Source organism: Neomonachus schauinslandi, chromosome 5 (assembly GCF_002201575.2).
Source record: "Neomonachus schauinslandi chromosome 5, ASM220157v2, whole genome shotgun sequence".
Classification (NCBI taxonomy): domain Eukaryota; kingdom Metazoa; phylum Chordata; class Mammalia; order Carnivora; family Phocidae; genus Neomonachus; species Neomonachus schauinslandi.
In genome coordinates this window covers 30721941-30731415 of record NC_058407.1, presented here as the reverse complement: position 1 = coordinate 30731415, position 9475 = coordinate 30721941, and the positions used below count along the sequence as shown (strand labels likewise).

Below are 9475 nucleotides of genomic sequence, written 5' to 3'. Positions count from 1 at the left end.
TATCTCAATTGCATGAATCACCACACCTCTTCCTGTCCCTTCCATTCGTCATCTTTCCTCTCCTCCCCGAGGTCAGTGTCTCATTAATCCAGTAAGAAACTGTTCATTTTTTCAGACGAGCAAAGCAAGAGAGAAAGGTTACATTGGCCTTTCCCATCCTAATAGCGTCTAAGTGCTGGCTGCATCTTTTTAAAAGAGGGAGAGGGAAGAGCCAGAGATATAGAGAAGGTTAAAGATGCTTCCCCCCGCTGGTTTCCTCTGGTTTCATCTTCAGAGCAACAAAAAGCATTTAGTATGCATCATATTTAAGTCTCCCAACAAGCCTGGAAGGTAGGGACTATTATTACCCCGGTTGTGAAGAAAAGGAAACCTAAGTCCCACGTAGGATGAATAACTTTCCAACGTGCATAACAGGTCAGTTTGGCGAGGAACTAACCCCACCCGTCTGACGCAAGCCCGTGTTCTTAACCCTGACACTAACCCAGGAACAGTGTGGGAAGAAAGTATGGTGCAAAATAATAGCAATGCTCATTCTATCTGTCATATATATGCCAGCCTTTATGACACTAAGGCCTAAAAGATTTTACCCATCTCACTGCTCGCCACAGTAATGATGGTTTCAGCCAAGAAGTATGCCCATATTTTAGGCTAACTACTGGGTGGAAATACACAGCCCCTTAGTTACATGGAAGCCCAAATTGGGAGTTATGAGCCCCCAAAATGCTCCTGGGCCCATGGCTGCAGAGAAAGAAGAGCACAAATGGAATTACGGCATGTTACCACTTCTATCTTTTGCAGGATTCTGTGATCTTCAGACTGTGTGACCTTGGGCATATCACTCCACTTCTATCTCAGGTCAGTGGTAATATGGTGATAATAAGAGGACTGGTAGAGTTGCTGAAAGGATTAAGTGAGCACATAGATGGTGTTCATGAGAGTAGCTGGCACATTTTAAGCACCATATGGGGGTTTCCATCATCCTTGGAGCTTTCATAATTCAGGGTAACAAGCTCAAATTTATTTTTATTCCAACATTGCAAACTGGTTTCCTGCTGGGGGAGTGGTATAGAAATCCAAATATTGGGCTTTTTCAAAAGCTTTAAGAATCTTTCAGCCCTTTATTTTCCGAACTATACACTCTTCAAAGACAGTGTGATGGATGTTTCTGGCTCACTGAAAAGGATATTTGTTTTGCTTCACTTTCCCCTCCCCTCGCTAAAAGCCACTTCATTTTTGTCTTCTATGAAACTTTTAGGAAAATAAATATTTTTTTAAAGGCTTTTCCTTTGAAGTCGAACGTGATGTTTTAGCCAAGTACAAATCTTCAACAGTATATGCACCCTTCTGAGGCGGGCCTCCTGTGGCTGAAGGGCCTTTGCTACCATCTCTAAGTCTGCAACTGACTCCCTGGGAGCCCAGCTGACCCTCACGCTAGCCTGCCTCGCTGCAGCTCCTGGACCCACTGCTGGTTCACATTAGTGCAGTCCAGACCAGCTGTGACTGAACCACCACTGAAGAAAGCCTCAGAAGAACAGGTAGCCTATTCAGGGATGGAGCGTCCCTGATACAGATCTGTCCTGGGCTGCCCCGCCTGATCCCTCACCCACCTTTTATTTTCCTACTCCCTGTGGCCTTAATTCGACTCTGACTCTTTGACTTTGGGTGCCCCTGAGCTAATCTCTCTCCTGGAAGTTGATTTCTGCTTTTCCAAGGCCCCGCCTGCTCCTGTGACTAAAGCCAGCCTGCCCCAACTGCCTGCCACCTGTGCTCACCTTTGGCTTTGGACAACTGTCCTTGGCTCCAAACCCTAAGTAGTGACTTCGGTCACCTGTGCCACAGGCTGACATATTCCAACCTTTTCTCTTTGTGTTTCTGTGAAACGCCCTGGCATCCCAGCCCAGGAAGCTCTCTGGATAAGGAGGCTCAGAAAGATTTGTTTCCTCTACCAGGATGTGAGTGATGTATTGTGCCAGAGAAAACACATTCAGAAAGCCCTGTTTGTTCTTTTTACACATAATCTTGGTATGTTGGAGTTTCTAAAACCAAAGTATGCAAATTTTCTTTTTTTTTTTTCAAAGTATGCAATTTTCTAATGTTATGTTGAGGAAAGGAACTCAGATATTCTGTGCTTATTAGTGTCTAGTTTCAGGACCAGCATATATATGACAAAAGGAGCAAAACCTATACATAATCCAGAGGCGGGAGTTCAGATTGTTTTTGTGGCACCAGCTGTTTGACTTTGGGAAAGTCTTTTAATTCCTCCAAACTTCAGTTTCTGCCTGTCTAAAATTGTGACCAAAAAAGCCACTAAACCTTATTCTTTGAGATTATGAAATATGTCTTATTTTTATAAGACTCTTGTCCTCACAACTGACTCAGAAAGTGCTCCAAAAATGGATATCATAAGGCTGATAAAAGAATCCAATAAATTCAGGTATACATAATCCCTTTGAAAATTGCAAAGCACAAGATAAATATGTTTTTGTGATTGTGAATGAGCTGTATGCCAAAAGTTCTTATGGAATTCAGAGATGATTTTCCCCAAATCCATGCTGCAATCCCCTTCATTCCTCAGGGCTCAGATCAGACGAGACTTGAATTCCTTTGCTTCCCCTCTGTGCCTTAATCAGCTTTTTCCTGTCCTCATTCTAGTATCTCCTTGTCCAGATTCCCCACTAGACTATAAACTCCTTGAGGGCAACCCACGTGGCCCATGTTAGAATCATTGTACATACTAATAATATAAAAAGCGTTCAGTATAATTGAGGCTTCATCGTAAGTGCTTTATATATGTTAACTCATTTAATCCTCACAGATTCCTATAAGATAGAAATTACTCTGACATCCATTTTATAAATGTGGAGACTGAGGCATGGAGAAGTTAAGTGGACTTCCCAAGCATACACAGCCAGCAAGGGGCAGAGCTGGGCTTTGAACCCAGATAGACTAGTTTCATGGTCCCTGTTGTTACCTATTACATTATATCTCCTTGGTTGGATGGGTAGGTGGGTGAGTAGATTGGCAGGTTATTACATTTATTATTGGCGTTTACTATCTCTAGTCACAGACAAGATAACAATGCAAAAAGCATGAAGATATAATTAAATACATATGAGGTATCAGAGTAGAGTTCTCCACTCAATACACAAATGTTTTCAGTGGGGATCATACCTGGGTGGTTATCTAACCCACACTTTTCTTCCATTGCAATCAACAGCAAAAAAAAATTATTTAACTTTCTATATCCAAACAGCAATTATTGCTTACATTATCTATACCTTTTTCCTGTTTTTAAATAGAATTTTAAATTTACTGTGAAAGTGTAGGCTAAAGATGTGCAAACATTTCTGTGGTTATATATAGTGATGGGGAAGGGGAATATGAAAGGATTATATTTCCCTCTTCCCAGCTTATCTGAAAACTAACTGCTCAAGGTCTGGGTCCTTCAAGGCTGAGGTTTTGCGCCCAACCCTAAAGAAGCTACCCAAAAGATTCTGGTGAGCCCAGAAGCAACAGTTTTAAAGTAAAAATGACTCCTGCAAACACAGACACATTCACCCCTCCACCCTTGCCTCTCACACAACCCCCATACATGGTAACTATGGTCTAGAAACACCATCTCTGTGATCTAGTTGGTTTGCTTGGGGATTCTCTCCCATATACCTCGTTCACTCCCATGTTCCAATTATCCTCTAAAAAGCATTAATTTCCATACTTTTTGTCCAGTTCAGATCTATATGTTGAACTGTTTGCTCATCAAACACTTTTATAGGCATCTCAAAGTCAATATAACCAAGCCAGAACAAGCTTCCTCTTCAAATGTGTTCCTTCTAAGAATAAATGGTACCACTATGACCTGAGACTCTAAACAGAAACCTGGAAATCACATTAATCATCCTCATCTTCACATCATATACCTATCAAAGATTCACAAAACCCAACTATTCAATCTGTTAAGTATCCTAAAGCTCCATTGCCACTCCTCCCCAGCTCTGAAATCTAAGCCAACTTATCTAGACAACTCTGGGAGCCTCCTAATAGAAAGCTCTCTTCTATTCTTGCATTTCTCCAATCGATTCTAGCCCAACAGATTCAAAAGGAAAATCTAACTACAGTTGATCCTTGAACAATGTCAGGGATATGGGCACCAACCATAATGCAGTTGAAAATCTGCAAATTACCTTTGACTCCCCCAAAACTTAACTACTAATAGTCTGCTGTTGACCTTATGGATAACATAAACAGCCAGTTTACACATATTTTATAGGTTATGTGTATTTTATACTGTATTCTTATAGTAAAGTAAGCTAGAGAAAATAAAACATTATTCAGAAAATCATAGGGAAGACTCCAGGAAACAGTATGGAGGTTCTTCAAGAAGTTAAAAATACAGCTACCTTATGACCCAGCAATTGCACTACTAGGTATTTACCCCAAAGATACAAATGTATTGATCCAAAGGGGCATCTGCACCCCAATGTTTATAGCAGCAATGTCCACAATAGCCAAACTGTGGAAAGAGCCAAGATGTACATCGGCAGATGGATGAAGAAGATGTGATATATACATATATATATAATATATACACACACACACCACATTATATATATATAATGGAATATTACTCAGCCATCAAAAGGATGAATATTTACCAATAACATCCATGTGGATGGAACTGGAGGGTATTATGCTGAGTGAAATAAGTTAATTAGAGAAAGACAATTATCATATGGTTTCATTCGTATGTGGAATATAAGAAACAGGGCAGAGGACCATTGGGGAAGGGAGGGAAAACTGAATGGGAAGTCATCAGAGAGGGAGAAAAACCATGAGAGACTCTTAATTATAAGAAACAAACTGAAGGTTGCGGGAGGGGAGGTGAGTGGGAGGATGGGGTAATTGGATGATGGGCATTAAGGAGGGCACATGATGTGATGAGCACTGGGTGTTATATACAACTGATGAATTATTGAACTCTACATCTGAAACTAATGAGGTACTATATGTTGGCTAATTGAATTTAAATTTTAATAAAAAGAAAATCATAAGGAAGAAAAAATACATTTACAGTACGGTACTGTATTTATTGAAAAAAGATAAGTGGACCTGAGCAGTTCAAACCCATGTTGTTTGAGGGTCAACTGTATTTCCCATCTTAAAGCCTTCTAAATGCTTTTGGGGGAAAGGACAAAATCTTTAATGTTGTTGCAGGATTACCTTTTCCTTTGGTGCCCACGGTTCTTGGTCATGCCACTTTGAAGAATGAAGAGGTAGACCAGATGAAGAGTGATGGGCAGCAAAGCCAAGTTTATTGAGTGATAGCAAAGTTCATTGAAAGAGTACAAAGCTCCCCAAAAGGGAGGGGACCCAAAAGGGTTGCCACAGGCCTTTCTAAGTCTAAGGGGTTTTATGGGCTGCTTTAATCTGATTAACCCTCCATGAACCTTCATCCAATCAGGTTTTATCACGTGGGAAAGGGTGGAGGGCTCCTTCCAGGGTGGTGTAAAATCCTTTTAAGGGTGGTTTCCTCTTGGGCGGGGTCCTCTTGTCCGGGCCTGCCTTTCTTTCAATTATCCTTCATCAGTGTGACCCACAAGACCCTGGGTGATTCTGCTCCCACCCACTCCTGCAACTTTAGCTCATGGTCCTCTTTCCCTGGCTTTCTAACCTCCAAGCATACAGGCCTTTCATGAATTCCTTGAACATGCTAAGCTCTTTCCTGCTGCTTGTGGGCCTTTGCATATGCGATTCTCTCTGTGTGGAACTCTCTCTTCCCCATTTATTATCTAGTCAATCCCACACTCATCTTTTGGACCTCAGCTTAAATGTCATTTTCGTGGACAAGCCATGTTTGATCACCCACTCCTGCAGGCTAGGTCAGATCCCCCATCATGCACTTTCATGACACAATATACTTTTCCTTTACTAAATTTGTTGTACAATCTATTTACCTTTGTTATCTTTATTACAGCTTGTTATTTCTACAAGTATTTGTTTTGGTCTGTCTCTTCTATAAGTTCCCTGAGGTCAAAGACCAGTGTTGTTCACTATTCTGCTTACAGTGACTAAGGCACATCCTTAAGTGAGTCAGTGAATGAATGAACTGGGTAGCTTGGAGGAACATAATAACAGACAGTTGGATATTTTTTCACTCTATCCTCATAACAACTCTGTGAGAAGATATTATCATCACCTTTTCATAGGTAAGGAAGCCAAAGTTCATGGAAGTAAGGTTACTTGTCCAGGATGTACAGGACAATTCTTCTTCCAGGAAGAAGGATCTTTGAGATACTCCAAGTTTTACAAAAATAAGCAACTGCCTACTAATAAATCTCTCCAACTGCTTTGTCCTTTGTAAATGCTAAATAGTATTGATATCTCTTAGCCATTTCCAAGGAGTTCTTCAGGATAAGCAAAACCAGTTAGGGCAAAGCCCACTAAATAAAGCCTTCAGGGAAAGTCCTAATAAATGAAGAAAACATTTCTCATTCATTGAAATGGAAAACACACAGAGAAAGTAGCTGGGTGGATTAAAGCAAATCAGGTAGAAAAAAGAAGCTTGTGTGATAATGGCAGGAACAAAGAAAATGGGCGAGATAAAGAAAGAGAAGGAGAGATAAATACAAGGACACAGGGAAACAAAGAAAAACAGACTTCTCGAGTCCTTGGGAAAGTCCTGAAGAACATACAGTGAGGAAGATGCCCTTTTGTTTGAACAAAACTAGCGGTGTTTCTGAATACCCAAGTGTTTAGGAGCAAATAACCAGAGCACCTGATGGCTACCTGGATTGTTCACGCCAAGATTTTAGAGTTTTCCAGTAGATCAAGATTAATGTAGCCTTTTCTATTTGCTCCTAATATATTCGTTTCAATACAGATGAAAGTGAGAGGAAATTAGAGGAATAAGATTTCCTCCTCTATCCTAGACCAAAATATATAATGTGTCCCCATCTCCTATGCTCTGGTTCCCCCTCTGGCACCATTCTGAGGTTTGCTCTGATTCCTGTAAAATTAATTTACAAAGGAGGCCGTTAAATTGACGTGGCTCTCAAGCCATGGTGGCCTACGTAAGCAAACTGAAATCTAAGCCTATAAAAGCCTCAAGGTTATGAAATCTAAGGACAACCAACCGCAAACAACCAATGAGGATTTAAGTTCCAGCCAATCAAATAATTTCCGTTCTTTGCTTCCACACTTTCTCTGTAAAGGTCTTTCCCTTTGCTCCTGTTGGCAGAGCACCCCCAACCACTCCCAGGGTGTCGCTGCCAGGTTGGAATCGGTCTTGTCTCAAATAAACTCTTAAAATGTGTCATATGCCTAGGTTTATCTTTTAACACTCCCTAACTGGGCTCTTGCATGAACCAGCCGTGGGAAAATCATTTTACTCCTCTGAATCTCTTTCCTTTTCTATAGAGTGGAGAGAATCATTCACGGCTCAGGACTTGGCTCCCAGAATCTCAGTAAGGGGAAGGAGTTGAGGAGAGAACTTCTAGCACAACCTCAAACTGGATGTGTGAATCTCCACTGCATTATCCCACCTACCCACCAAACTTTATTTGCTTTTTCACCCCTCAATTTCCAACACTTTAAATTTTAGACTTTTGATATGACTTCATCTATGATATAGTTTTTCTGGAATTGTGTTCTATGAACAGAAAATTTTTGTGGCTTTTAAAAATCAAGGTGATATAGTTTCTGTTTTACGCATTATATATAAATGAAATATAAATTGAGGATAAGTGAAAATGACAACGCCACGTTTGGAAAATATTTTTAAAGGAAATATGGATTTTTTAATGTTGCTTTGGAACCAATGTGGGGAAGAAGTAAGTCTTAAAGGTGCATTCTTGAGGATGCTATCCCTCTATACCAGGGGATCCCAAAGTGTGATCTTAGACAAGCAGCAGAAGCAGCATCTGGGTATTTGTTAGGAATTCAAAATCTTGGGGTGCCTGGCTGGCTCAGTTGGTTAAGCATCCAACTCTTGGTTTCGGCTGGGATCATGATATCCAGGTCCGGGGATCGAGCCACATCGAGCCCCGCATCGGGCTCCACACTCAGCTGGAAATCTGCTGGAGATTCTCTCCCTCCCCTGTCACATGCACTCTCAATCTCTCTCTCTCTCTCAAATAAATAAATGAATAAAATCTTTAAAAAAAAAAAAAGAAATCAAAATCTCTGTCCCATTGCAGACTTACTAAACCAGAGACTCTGAGGTTGAGGACCAGCAATCTGTTTTCTAACAAGCCCTGTCCTTTAAAGTTTGAGAACAAATGCTTTATGCTATAAAGTGGGAAGCTTGGGTAGAGGGTGAGGGTAGTAGATAGGAAACAGAACAAGTGTGAATTGATGTGTTTTCATCATTAAAAATGAAGATAATATTAGGCTGAAGCCTGTGAAATAGTCAACTATTTTTGACCTACATAAAAGCAAAATAAGATTCAATCAAACGTGTATTTGGGGGGTATTATTATAAAGATAAGATACTTATGTAAAAAAAACCTTGCACAAGTCTGGATATGAAAGTTCAATAAACGTTAGTTTCTCTTCCTTTATCCTGATGCTTGAAAACATACTGATCAGGGCCTCTATTCTCAGAAACAAGCTCTAAAGTAATTTTCCAGTGTGCCTTCCAGTGCCCAAGAAAGATCAATGGCAGGCAGTTCACCCCCATACTCACCAGAAGGAACTGTGTTGTTAGACAAAGAATGTGCCACCAGCTCACGTTCCCTCTAAGAAAATAAGTAGTTGCCACTCTCCAGTAATTAAGACAATTGAAGTAATAAAATGTCTAGATGTTTACCTACACATACCTCTGGACCAATATAGCAACCAGATTTCCTCTTAACTACCTGCTTTTTTTCAGGTATTTGTATATGCCTAGTCCTTCCAAAATGTTTTCTTTCCAGCTACTTACCTGCAATTACATTCTTGTAAAATAACTGGCTTCCAGGAAGAGATGGAAATGAGCACTGGGCCCAGAAGCAATTCTGACTGTTGGCTGATGTCAGTGCAAATCAGGAGTTAAGTCCCAGGTTTCTCTTGTCATACTGGGTTTCTCAATGTGGTGCAATAGGTTGTGTTATTGGAAATTGCCAAGAAGGAAAAAGAGCACATCTTCTAACCAATCTATGTTAACTGAATGGGTAATGATAAATCTGCATGATTAAGCTAAATGCATCTTATAATCCTTGATAGCTTCAAAGGAAAAAGGTGGAGATGAAGTTGGAGGAGGAGGAGTAAGAAAGGAGAGGACTGGGAAAGAGAATGGAAGACTTTTCTCGGGTAAGTATACCTTTTCCCCATATTAAAGTGCATAAAGGATCAGAATTCCATCATATGCATCTTTAAATAGTGCTCTCTCCCACAGAGGGGAGGGAGAGACAGTCAATAAACAGTCAATACTCATGAATGACTTCAGGGACTAAAAAGAGTAAGGGATCTACAGACTTCCATATAGTAGAAGGTTGACAGG

At 40.5% G+C, this 9475-nt stretch overlaps 1 long non-coding RNA gene across 1 annotated transcript; it reads left to right on the top strand.

The window, feature by feature from the left end:
- Nucleotides 1–600: 600 nt before the first annotated feature.
- On the top strand, nt 601–9211 carry LOC110577983. The gene is made up of 3 exons (XR_002480158.1): nt 601–630; nt 799–855; nt 9199–9211. It is a non-coding gene; the product is annotated as an uncharacterized LOC110577983 (long non-coding RNA).
- Nucleotides 9212–9475: the final 264 nt, after the last annotated feature.